At 40.2% G+C, this 13,797-nt stretch overlaps 1 long non-coding RNA gene across 2 annotated transcripts in view; it reads right to left on the minus strand.

The window, feature by feature from the left end:
* LOC142223119 (uncharacterized) overlaps positions 1-13,737 on the minus strand; it is a 33,869-nt gene extending 20,132 nt beyond the window's left edge. For both annotated transcript variants that reach the window (XR_012718581.1, XR_012718580.1), the window contains exon 1: positions 13,375-13,737. This is a non-coding gene — a long non-coding RNA (uncharacterized LOC142223119). The remainder of the gene's footprint in view (positions 1-13,374) is intronic.
* Between the last annotated feature and the right edge of the window lie 60 nt (positions 13,738-13,797).

The raw sequence follows: 13,797 nt of genomic DNA on the forward strand, positions 1-13,797 counted from the left end.
TACCGGAACTGTTCCGGCTTAACATCGCTGCGGGAGTATAGTCACACTGACTACGTGGCAGGATGCTGTGCCAGCGATAGCATCAGTGGGTCGTCTGACTATGCGACCCCCCCCCCCCCCCCCCCCCCCCCGACATCTCCCGTTCAACAATATTCTCCGCCGCAGCATCTTACACCCAATATTGTTGTTCCAGTTCCGGATAGTTTTTGCAATTTAATTGCAACGGACTCCGAGGTAAGATTAGCGAAATCGTGAACTTTATGAATCGGAAAAGGATAAGGGTCGCAGCGATCCAGGAGACTAAGCTGCACTCCACCTGCAGCCTACGCCATTGTGATGGATACAATGTGCTTCGAAAGGATCGCACAAGAAGTGGAGGTGGTGGCCTGGCTTTCATAATACACCGTTCCGTGCAGTATAGACCTATCCCGCTTGTGCCAGACACTAGTGACCCGTATATGGAATGTTTGGGGGTAGCAGTCAAGTCTGGGGCTGTTATAAAATGTGTATATACCGCCGGTTGGTAGCTGTGCTCCAGGTTATTGTCCAAACATTGAGTGGCTATTGTGCGGGCATAACCGATTGGTTCTAGGAGACTTTAATGCCCACCATGAACTTTGGCATTCACTCCTAGGTAATGACCAGAGAGGCATAGCTTTGGCAGAGCAGATAGATGACTCCACACTTTGCACGGTGAACGAAGAGGCCCCCACGAGAATTATGGGTGACTGCAGCAGTTCGCCAGATTTATCTTTAGCGTCGCCTGGTCTGATAAATGACGTTTCCTGGCAACCCGTCATTTCATTGGGATCGGACCACCTCCCCATAATTCTCACCATTAACCGACCCTCCGATTTCATAACCTCTGAACGCCGGACGTTTATCAATCAAAAGAAAGCCAACTGGGAAGGCTTCAGAGAGTACACCGATCACCGCTTCAGTGAGCTCCCGTCCCCCTCTCATGTTCATGTTGCCCAGAGGGCGTTCCGGGACATCATCAACGCAGCAGCCGCTCGCTTCAGCCGAAGCGGCGGGACTCGCAGACGAGCGTGATGAACGCCGTCGTGCTAACCCTGCTGATCCTAGAATCAGAGAACTAAATATAGAGATTAGTAAGATAGTCGACTAGCACAAGAGGAACACCTGGTTAGAGCACCTGAAGCAATGTAACTTAGGCACAGGGACTGGCAAATTGTGGTCAACAGTGAGAGCCCTCTCGAACCCCGCTACAAGGGATGATGGGATTTCAGTCACCTTTGGCGACGTGACTGTGACTGACCCGAAGAGATGCGCCAAATACTTCAATCGACTGTTTATCGAGCATCCCGAGTGTGATAGAGCGAAAAGGAGAGCCACTCGTCGCATACGTGGTCTCCGAGCCGATGACACACCACAATTTACCGCAGCCGAAGTTACCAATGTCATCAACACCGCGAAACCATCTAAGGTGCTGGGCCCCGACGGAATTTCAATGCTAATGCTGAAGCATCTGGGAATATTGGGAGTTGAGTACCTGACCAGACTCCTCAATTTGTCCTTGGAATCACTCATTATACCCGATGTCTGGAAGATGGGAAGGCCGATTCCACTACTGAAGCCAGGCAAAGATTCGAGTAAAGGTGAATCGTACAGACCGATATCCTTCTCTCGCCAGTAGCCAAGACCAAGTGGCGCTACTCCTCCCTAGCCTTGTGGAGAATTTCCAGCTGCCCACCATCAACATGGATTCCGTAAGGTACACAGTACGACGACGGCCTTACATGCCATTTCGACACATATCAATAGGGGACTTAACCAGCCCAAGCCGTGTCATTGGACGGTCCTCGTGGCGCTTGACCTATCGAAAGCGTTCGATACGGTCAACCATGCCAAATTATTCGAGGATATCGAGAACACGTCCCTACCGGCAGGGGCGAAGCGTTGGGTTCTGATTTATATGTGTGGACGCCAGTCATACGTGGAATTCAGGGACAAGAAGTCAAAACCCCGTAGAGTTAAACAGGGAGTTCCCCAGGGCGGGGTGATATCTCCGGCACTGTTTAACCTCTACCTGTTCTCGATTCCACCCCCCTCCTGACGGCGTCGAGATTGCGTCTTATGCGGACGATTGCACAATCATGGCCCGGGCCCATTGTTGATGACATTTGCGATCGATTAAATGTCTACCTCGCTGATCTTACCAGTTATTTCACCGCAAGAAATTTGAGGATATCTCCCACCAAATCCTCAGCCACACTATTCACTACATGGACGGCGGAAGTATGCAGGCAGTTGAATGTCAGAGTCGATGGCGAAACAATTCCGACAACAAATTACCACAAGATTATCGGGGTCACATTCGACAGCCTATATAAGTCGTCCGCCCATGCCACTGCAATTTGTGATAAGCTCCGCGGTAGAAACAAGGTCTTCAAGTCGCTTGCCGGCAGCACTTGCGTTGCGGACAAAGAAATCTTGTTAACTACATATAAGGCAATTGGCCGGTCAGTGGTAAACTATGCAGCGCCTGTGTGGACACCTCAAACGAGCGATACACAGTGGAATAACATACAGACCTCTCAGAACGCTGCCCTTAGAACCGCAACAGGATGTCTCCGCAGTACACCCCTGGATCACCTTTATGCGGAGACCAAGATCATCCCAGTGCGTCGACACAACTACATGTTGTCAAAGCAGTATCTCTTGGTTTGCCATCTAAGTTGTCATCGGAATCACCATCTTGTGGATAGACAACCTCCACCCAGGAATGTAAGGGTTGATCTTCACCTTCTAGAGCCAGAGATCCAGCGTTACAAAAGAGAGCCTCTAGATCAGGCAGCATACCAGACAGGTCTGAACAGGATTCATGAGGATACTGTAGCTAAAGCGGTGAGAAGCTACAAGGTTAATCCTGTTCTCGGAGTCCGACCGCCGCCCATTGCACCGGAGGAGAGAGACCTCCCACGGCAGACAAGGGTAGTTTTGGCCCAACTAAGATCAGGCAAGTGCAGCCGCCTCAATTCATACTTATCAGTGATTGATAGCAGCGTAGCTGACGTGTGTCCCATATGTAATCAAGGGCCACATGACACTCGTCACCTTTTTGCTTGCCCAGCTAAGCCTACCCGTCTCACTACCAGATCACTCTGGACACACCCCATTCTTGTCGCAGAGTTTCTTGATCTGGCTACCAGCTGAACTACACAAGCATAGCACAAAATGGATGAAACTACAATAAAAACTGTTACAACAACAACAATACCCCCTAAGGATATGGGCTTAACCGTGGGAGTTTTGCGATCTTTGCAGTACATGATTAATTCTGTCTTGGTAGGATTTACTCCAAGACCATTCTCTTCCGCCCATTTCTCAGTCATCCGGAGGGCTCTCTGTAACATCTCTGATTGTGGATGGGAATCTTCCCTGACTGCTAGAGCCACATCGCCTGCGTATGCCACCACTTTTATCCTTTCTTTTTCTAGGGAAACCAGAAGGTTGTTTATAGCAACATTCCATTCTTCGACTCTGATATATAAAGTAAAAAACTATTTAATTAGAAAATAACGGCGTAGGAAAATCTCGTAGTGTGACATTTACGTATGTTCAGTCTACTTTTACCATTTATTGAATGGCGTTGGAGTAATATTTGTTGTGATGCATACAAAGGGCACAAAAAGAGTACTTAACTAAAAATAGAGCACTTTTGCGTGCTCTTTTGGCCTATCTTATTTTAAGAGCACATTTTGTAAAAAGGAGCACATATGCTCTTTAAAAGAGCACGTCTGGCATCCCTACTTTCCCGCCTGAACCATAGAATATCATTGTCCATTTAATCCTAACCAATGGCAAAAAGTTGCGCAGACGTAATCAAACGGCATGGCTATTGTATACTATACTGTTAACGTTAAAAGTTAAAAAACTTTAATTATTTTTAAATATATGTGACACTTAGTACCCTGTCAGCATTTCAAAGTTCCATTTCAACTGTGTTGGGGGAAGCGTACACCCAACAAATTTTGTTACTCATAATAGCAAAAATGTTTGCTAAAACAGCAGAATTTGTTTGCTGAAAAAGGGACAGCAGTAGCATGTAGTTGTTCCAGCTAACATTCGTTAGTTGAAACTGCAAACCTTTTTACAGCTCAAATAGCAAACAAATGCTGCTGAATTAGCAAACTTGTTTGTTAAAAGTTTTTGACAAACATCGCTGAGACCTTTGTGAATGGCATTCGAGACCCAGACATAAAATGTGCAACATATGCGTCACAAAAGGCTACATTCGCAGAAACAGTAACGTTTGCACTTGCGCAAGAAACTGCGAGATTGCTGGCACGGCCTCAAATTCACAAAGTACGCAGAGTAGAGACCGAGTGTGAAGAATCGAAATCTATCATTGAATCGATGAAAGAAGCAATGAAGCAGGTAATGCAAGAATTAAAACAGGATGCAACTAAATCCCGAATCAAATGCTATAACTGTGATAAGCCGGGACATCTAGCTCGAGAATGCAAAGCACGACGCAAACGGTCAATATCCACATCACCATCTCCATTAAACAATAGCCATAAGAAGGTAACCCCACAGTCAAGTGAGTCACCTTTAAACTAAATCGAGCTAGGTCAGCGGGGCAAGAGCTGGCTCCCACAGACGATGGCCCCACCATCTCCATAGCAATAGTTCAACAGAAAAATAACAATTTAACTATTGCGGGTGTTATTAATGGCGACAAGCGTACTTTGACGTTGGATACTGGTGCATCAAAGTCTATCATTAGATCTGATTTAGTAAAAGGAAAAGTTACACCACTGATTGGAGTCAAGCTACGAACGGCTACAGGGGAACCCGCAACCGTATATGGAAATGTAGCCGTTACTTATGATTTCATTGTGGCCGATATAGTAGACGAAGTTATAATTGGAGCGGATTTCATGATTGCTTTTGGTCTCAATCTGGATATGAAGCGTCGTGTAATGACATGGTGCGATGCCGAAATAACGGTAAACGTGGGCTATAGTGAGAATACACCTGTCAGACGTTTGACAACGAGCCAGTCACAGTCTATACCACCGAATGCCGAAGCAATTATATGGGTTTCTATGAATGGAGATTGTGAAGTCGGCCAATTGTGGGTTGTTGAACCAGCAGAAAAAAGCAACAACATCTTGATAGCAAATGCCCTGGTAACAACGAACGAAGAGAGACTAATACCAGTTCGTGTCTTGAACTTGTCTGACAATCGTGAGCAAATTGTAAAATTTTCTGACATTGGAAAATGTACACCAGCCGAGGCAATAGTCAATTTGGAAGGCAACTCATCAAAGACACATGGAACAGTGAGAAAACATCTAGAAGTGTATTTCGAGGCTTGGACACGTCATCTATCGCCGTCAGAGAGAAATAAAGCCAAGCCATTGTTGTGGAAAAACGCCTCTGCTTTTGCTTCTGAAAAGGGAAATCAAGGAAGAACATCTGTAGTGAAACATGAAATTAAAACCGCAGAAGAAAGGCCCATAAAACAGGCACCACGAAGTGTTCCCCTGGCAAAAAGAGACGAAGTTCAAAAGCTCATAAAGGAAATGGCGGAGAGTGGAGTGATCGAGCCATCATCAAGTCCTTGGTGTTCCCCAGTTGTGCTGGTCAAAAAAAAGATGGAAGTACCCGATTCTGCGTGGACTACAGAAAACTGAATGATGTCACCAAAAAGGACAGTTATCCGCTTCCACGCATTGATGACACGTTGGACACACTAGCCGGAACAACATGGTTTTCTACGCTTGATATGCAGAGTGGATATTGGCAAGCAGAGATCGCCGAGAAAGACAAGGAAAAGACGGCTTTTGGCGTTAATGGCGGTCTCTGGCAATTCAATGTAATGCCGTTCGGGCTCTGCAATGCTCCGGCTACCTTCGAAAGATTGATGGAGCGGGTACTGAAGGGGTTGCACTGGAAATCGTGCTTGATATACTTGGATGACATCATAGTGATGGGCAAAACATTTGACGAGCACCTTAAGAACTTGAAAGACGTTATCCAGCAATTGTCAGCCGCTGGTCTACGCCTTAACGCAAAGAAATGCTCCCTTTTCCAGCGGGAAGTTAAATACCTGGGTCATCATGTGACTGCAGAGGGCATATCCACCGATGAAGACAAAATCCAAGCTGTCAGAGATTGGCCACGACCTGGAAATCTCTACGAATTAAGAAGTTTCCTTGGGTTATGTACATATTACCGACGATTCGTCCCAAACTTCGCCAGCATCGCCGCTAGTCTCCATAAATTGACGCAAAAAGGCCAGAAGTTCCAGTGGAGCGACGAACAGGAGGATTCATTCCAACATTTAAAAGAACTTTTATGTTCAGCTCCTGTTCTAGCAAGGCCGTAGCCAGGATTTTAATTCGGGGGGGGGGGGTTCAACTTAAAAAAAAAAAATATTCATATAATCTCATGTGTAGAAAATTTTATTTATGCATAGGTATGTATACAATATTTTTATAATATTAAATTGAGCCGACGGGCATTTTGGGCAGCAAATAAATCAATGACTTCTTCAGTCGGCACATTTTTTCCGACATTAATGCCAATCCATTGAGTATACTCTCGCTAGTCGAATTTCTAAGATACGTCTTTAATCTGATCATTGTTGAAAATGAACGTTCGGATGAGCACGTAGTAACTGCAGGGATGGAAAATGCAGTACTATAGTACTTTTTTCATACTTTTTCAACCCGGTCAGTACCGTAGAATCTTTGGATTAAGAAAAGTTGACTTGGATATGAAGATGGATATTCCTTCAATAATTTTGTTTTTGATTCCGAGCCAAAGATAAGGCTTCTTTAAAATAAGGCATGTTTTTACGGAGCTAAACTGAAAAATATATGTACGTGATATTAAAGACCACGCAACCTAAATTTTAAAATATTAACGAAATTTCCACAATATTAAGGACTAATTTCTTTAATGTAATGAAATTTTAATTAAAATAAAGTTTACTATCATGACTTTAACAAAAAGTGTTATATGTAGGACACAAATTTTGGAAATTTGAGCCAAGGCAAAACTTCTTTAAAGTAAAGAAAAACATTTTTGATTTAAAGTGATCGTCCTTATCTTTTGAATCTTTGGTTGAAAGTTTTTTTTTTTCCTTTAATTAAAATCATATTTTTTTACTTCGAAGTATCCGGTATAATTTTTATTATTAAATTGGCATCTGTTTGTACATGTATACCTCGAAGAGAATGAAAATTTGATAAATAAAATATTTATCCTAATTTTTATGTTATTGATCGTAGATTTAAAGCCAGATAGGTCACTAAAAATGTCTTTATTTTAAAGAAGCAGCATCTTTGGCGCGGAATCAATAACAAAATCCTTAGGGGAAGTTCAAAATCTTTGGATCCAAATAAATTTTTTTTAGTGTATCTAGCTTAAGATCTAGGCCATAGGCGTAGGAACGACTGTGGGGTGGGGACTTAGACCCCGCAGAAAAATTTTAGACCCCCACCCCCCAGAATTTGAAAACCTATTTACGAGTTTCCACTGTGGTGCAAAATCTGCGAAGAAGCGTTGAATTTAACGACGAACAAGTAATGAAAAGATTTAACTTTTTTTTCGTATTTTATCAAATGATATCCGATCCAAAAGCTAAAATTTAATGCTTAGTGGGATTTAGTACCTTTTGTGTAGACATTTTTGAATGATTGAGTACCTCTTGTGTAGACATTTTTGAGTCGATATCAGATTTATGGTACAATAGCTTTGACAAAATATTTTAATATTTTGAGAAAGTCTTTATCAACCTTATTTGCTAATATGTTCTGTGGGAAGAAAATCTTGATTTTGTAAAAGACATAGTCAAAAACAGGATTTTATTGAACTTCAAGAATGTTTTAGTCGAAAAAAGAATGCGATTCAATATTATCGATTTTTATTTCTATATAGAATTTTTGCAAAATTTTATTTTTATAGAAAATTTTGTCAAAATTTTATTTCAATTGAAAATTTTGTAAAAATGTTATTTCTATAGGAAATTTTTAAAAAATTTTATTTCTATTAAAAAAATTTTGCAACATTTTTTTTGCAAAATTTTATTTCTATAGAAAATTTTTGCAAAATTTTATTTATATAGAAAATTTTGTAAAAATTTTATTTTCTTTAAAATTTAGTTTCTTGACAATAATCTTCCAGTGAAATTTTTGTTGAAATTTAGTAAAAAGTACCTTTCCGCCCAAAAAATACCTTTTTTGTACTTTCTTAAAAATTGTATTTTCCATCCCTGAGTAACTGGCAAAGTGACCAAAATTTTTAAAAGAATATGCACGTTTGGAAATATCACTTTATTGCACTCTCCAAGTGCTTCCATCGCTGAATTAGGCAGGTTCTTTTCGCAGGTTTTACGCCATTTCATTTACACATGTGTGTTTGGCTGTTTCGTTGTTTTTGCTATGGCCAAACAAAGCGAGTCATGTTCACAAAAAGAACCACAAACACACATAAAAAGCAGAAAGACATTTTCCAAAAATGAAATTTGTGGTGCGAGAACAAAAACAAAATTTTTTTTACCGTCGTTTGACGGGCTTTTCAACTAGTATTCTATGATTTGTGCAAGTTTTATAGGTAAGCGTTTTTCAAAATAAAACCTCCAGCTTTTCTTCAACATCTTCGATAAGATTTTTCTATGCAGCTAAAAATATATACTTATTTATATAAAAATATTCATTCATTTCGGGGGGGGGGGGGGTTTGATCCCCCTCATCCCCCCCTGAATACGGCCTTGTGTTCTAGCGTATCCTATTCCGGGCGATTTGTTTTGGATACAGATGCTAGCGCGCATGGTATTGGAGGTGTGCTATCCCAAGAGATAGACGGCAAGGAGAAGGTCATCGGATATTTCAGCCGAACGTTGTCCAAGCCCGAAAAGAACTACTGTGTAACGCGACGAGAGCTACTAGCCGTCATAGAGAGTGTAAAACACTATCATAAATATTTGTATGGACAACACTTCTTGCTCAGGACTGATCACTCAGCTCTACGATGGTTGCTCCAATTCAAGAATCCGGAAGCTCAACTGGCACGTTGGATCGAGAGGCTCCAAAGCTATGATTTCAGTATCGAGCATAGAAAAGGTGGAAAACACGGTAACGCTGACGCTTTGTCACGTCGACCTTGCAGTATAGAATGCAAGCACTGCTCGAAAGCTGAACATAAGGAGGAGATTGTTGATATTCGGCTGTTACACATCGAATCTGGAGTGGACAAAATTATTTCGGCAAAGGAAGAGAACAAGAAGCCCAGTAAGAAAGACATCGCAGCCGAAAGTCCACTTATGAAATCATACTGGGCTCAATGGGATAGTTTAGTTCTAGTCAATGGATCCCTGCAGCGTAAATGGGAAAGCGAAGATGGCAAGAGCAGCCGAAATTTGATCATCGTTCCAGATTCCAAAATAAGAGACGTTTTGGCGGAGTTCCATAATGGTCCCAGTGGAGGTCATCTGGGAATAACCAAAACCGCCGAGAAAGTGAAGCAACGATTCTACTGGGTTGGATGCCGGAAATCAATTGCTGAATGGGTAGCCAATTGCGAGAAGTGCATGAAGGCGAAAGGTCCAACAAGGAAAAGTCGAGGTCCTATGCAAGAATATAGACCAGGAGCCCCGTTTGAAAGAATAGCAATGGACGTGGCAAGCCCTTTCCTAGTAAGTGATTCTGGAAACCGTTATGTCCTTGTGGTCATGGATTACTTCAGCAAATGGCCGGAGGTGTATGCAATTCCAAACCAAGAGGCAAAAACGATTGTGGATGTTGTCAACAAAACCTGGATATGTCGCTACGGTGTGCCGTCCGAGATTCACTCAGACCAGGGAAGAAATTTTGAATCGGCCATATTCAAAGAGATGTGTGAATCCCTTGGTATCAAGAAAACGAGGACTACACCATTACATCCACAATCCGATGGCATGGTAGAAAGGTTTAATCGCACTCTGTAGGAACATCTTCGAAAAGTAGTGGACAACGGCCAGAGGGACTGGGACGGCATATACCAAAGTTTTTGCTGTTGTACACCGGATTCAGAAGGACGACAGCCCTAGATGATCAAAGACGAAAGTTGTACATCTGGAACGATTGGCTCCTTACGGAACAGGTTCTGTGCCTGTTCGGGACGAACAGGCTTAAGCGGGAGGCAGTGTTACGAATTTGATAATTATAGATATAAGTTTATTTAAATTTCGCTATCACTTGTTGGAATCATCTGTTCATTTTCTAGTATTTTCCTGAATTTCTTTTATGTTCTTTTGTTTGCTTACCGAAATGTTAGTTCTTACTCTCTCATAGAATAGCAACCCCTTTGCTTTGTTATTCTGCATTCTCATTTCATTTCATCTCATTGTCTATTGTCATTATTATTGTTGTTGTAGTAATGCGAGCATATATCTATGTGAGTGTGTATGTGTTTGGCAGCCACCAGATGAACAACTTAATGGTCGTAGATCCTTCTAGCATTGTCTAATGGCGTTTTCTTTTCTTATGAAAAATGCGCACTTTTTTTGCATTTTGGCCGGAAAATTTACTTTTTAGGTTCTTTTCTAAAAAACAGGCAAAAGTGCGAAAAGGCTTCGAATTCTGTTGTGAAAATAGTGCCACGCATAGAGGCAAATTACGGGCATTTTCAGCACTGCTAACAAACGAGAGTGCTGCGATTGCCCTGTTTCCTTCTTTGAATTCTTTTCTGCCCGCTGAAATGATAGCATTTTTTTAGGTTGCTGGTAACATTTTAAAAATGCGCATTCTGTACAGACAAAATGACGGCAAAGCACTTTTTTCAGAAAAGAAAACACCATAAGAATGTTCTGGCGTTGCCAGAATATTGTAGTGCTACCAGAATGTTCTCATATTGCCACACCGTCATATATAAAAGCGCTCGCATGCTGCTAACGAGTCAGTCTTAATTAAAGCGTCAAACGAATAACTTCAGAGTGAACGAATTGTAAAGTGTGAAGTCATAGTAAATAAATTGTAGATTGTCGTTATTTAAAAGAACTGTGTTTTAATTGTCGGGTAATTAAAAACGCCTAAATATAAAAACGTAACACTATTTTACACTAAAATTTGCAGTTGAATAGAGGTTTCTTTTTATGTATTTTAATCCAGTGAATTCGAAAATAGAGGTTAAAAATTTTTTTATGAAACAGTTTTTGAGATATCCTTATATTTTTATTTTCTTTTGTTGTCCTTTTTAAATAAGCTAAATCATTTCTGGAGCTGAAATTGTACGATTATATCGAATAAATATGCTTATAACTTTGTCATTTTTCCTCTAATCTTATTCTTATGCGCTTTACATATTATCAGTTATTCCGGACGGAATGTCGGTGTTTGTAAAGTATCTTACAGTGTGTCGGATCGATACGACTTGTCGGCGATGACTAAATAATCGTTAAATGTGTTATCGATCCCATAAACATGCAGCAGTATCGATTATGCCTTCGGACTTAACTTATAATGTGCACAATATTTGGGATATGTTCGACACGAGCACTGTCGTCCGGAATAACTGATAGTCTGTAAAGCGCATTACGATAAAGTATCACCTTTACAAGCATAAAGAGAAACCGGTCGTTATTTCAACGGTTGACACTTTTCCACCGGCACAGAATCACTGTAAAACATGATGGAAATGTGCTCAATTGGATCGATATATTTAGAACCACTTAACTTATTACAGATCCAACGATATAAGCGGACATTTCTAGCTTGAGATATGATTCTCGCGTCTAGTAAAAACCAAAAATATAAGTATATCTCAAAACGTTTTCCATATAAAAATTTAACCTCTATTTTCGAATTCAAAAGATGAAAATACATAATAAAATCACCTCTCATCAAATATACATGACAAAAATTTTATTTTGTAAACAATTTTTATTTATAGGTATTGTATTGAACGATGTCATCAAAGTTGACCAATAAAATAGGTACTTTTAACCCAGATATGCCGACCGTACTACATGTAGTACACCCAAGGCATATTAAAGAGGTAAAGTCATGCAATCAGTTGACTAATATCGACATTCATCTTGTCAAAGGCTTTGTTTACGTTTAGTAGGTTTGTTTACATTCTTTGTGTACATAAATATTACAATACAACAACACTACACATACAAAAAAATGTCAACTTAAGTGACCTGCCATTTTAGTTTGACTTTCTAAATATCATGGGGTGTACACACGTTTGCTCGTGACTTTACCTTTAATTAATATGCCTTGTAGTACACCTGTTATGTTCAGGTTTCTGCGTTTACAGTGCTTTACATTTTCTAATCTACTTGTTGGTGTGCTACAGAATATAACGGTCAACAAACCATGCCTTGATAAGTTTTGTCTAGGGTAACTGCTTATGTGTATTTTTTTGGATCAGAGATTTCAGTTTTGTGAAATTGGCAAAAGTGTGAAGATGTCACGTAATCGATGAGAAAAAGTTATGTATGCATATTTTATTGTTGTTGGGTTTCTATGTTTTTTTTAATTATAATAGTTGTAAAAAACCAATACGTAGCAAAAGTATATGTGAAAAAAAAAATTATATGTGATTTTAGTTGATGTATTTGCTGACGTACTACATGTAGTACGTTCGGCATTAGTGTGCAAAAATGGTGAAAACAAGAACTTATTTTTTCAAGATTTTTAACATTTAATGAGATAATAAATGCATTAGAGGAAAGTGATGAAGAGTTTTTGCAAAATTCAACATAGACATATGGGAGGTAAAATGGACCATTTATCATTTCGTCGGCGCATTGCCACGATGTTAATATCTACTTATGAGAAACCCTCAGCAACGCTTCCATCGGGATTATCATGCAACATCAGATTTGATCCAAAAGATCATCTACTTACTGAGAACACACGTCAAGCCGATGGAAAATGTAAACAGCTACGTTGTAATCATTGCCACAATAAGACCATTACACGCTGCATTAAATGTGATGTGCCGCTCCATGTAAAGTGTAATGTGGTGTATCACACCCCAAATAATTTTGTTTATTAATTTGTTTTGTCTTTACTTATGTACACAAAAGTTCCTGAATAATAAACGACTTGAATTAAATCCCAAGAAAATACTGTATTTTTGCTTCCGTATATGCCGAGCGTACTACATGTAGTACGGATCCAAAATCCAAGTTAAAAAATATATTTTTTTATTCTTTCTTCAGTTTTGTAATATAATCTGTCAGAATAATGCTATTATGGAAAACTACAAAGATTGTTGCAATAATATGCCCGTCGGCGTATCTGGGTTAAAACTGAAAGCATACATTATTCTCTTAAGGCCGTATTTAGTTGGCATTATTTCGCTAAAATAGCAAGGTTGTAATGTTATCCTGGGTTTAATACTCACATTTTAGGTGAACTTTGCCAATTGTGATACATTCGGGTACACTTTAGATTAGCTATAGTGGCAGCCCATTATATCAGGCCCACTTTGACTATTCAGTCCCTTATGATACAGCAGTTTTGAACTTCTCTCTTGTCGCTGAGTGCCCCCGACTCCATGTAGGAAGCTCAAAGACAAGGAATCTCCTTTTTATAGCCGAGCCTGAACATTATTTCCCATTGCCATGAAAATTTTAGAGTAGCTTTGAAACACTCAGAAAGTAATCCACCAATCCTCAGTTGCAAAACTTTATAGTGTTTAGTCGAAACTAGGATTGAATCCATAACCGTTTGTAAGCAAAGTGGGCTCGAACCACGGTTGCTCCCATATATCAATGTGTAATAATAATTTTCCAATCTAAAAATTATTAAAAACAAAAGGACTTTA

This window comes from Haematobia irritans, chromosome 2 (assembly GCF_050003625.1).
Source record: "Haematobia irritans isolate KBUSLIRL chromosome 2, ASM5000362v1, whole genome shotgun sequence".
NCBI classification, from domain to species: domain Eukaryota; kingdom Metazoa; phylum Arthropoda; class Insecta; order Diptera; family Muscidae; genus Haematobia; species Haematobia irritans.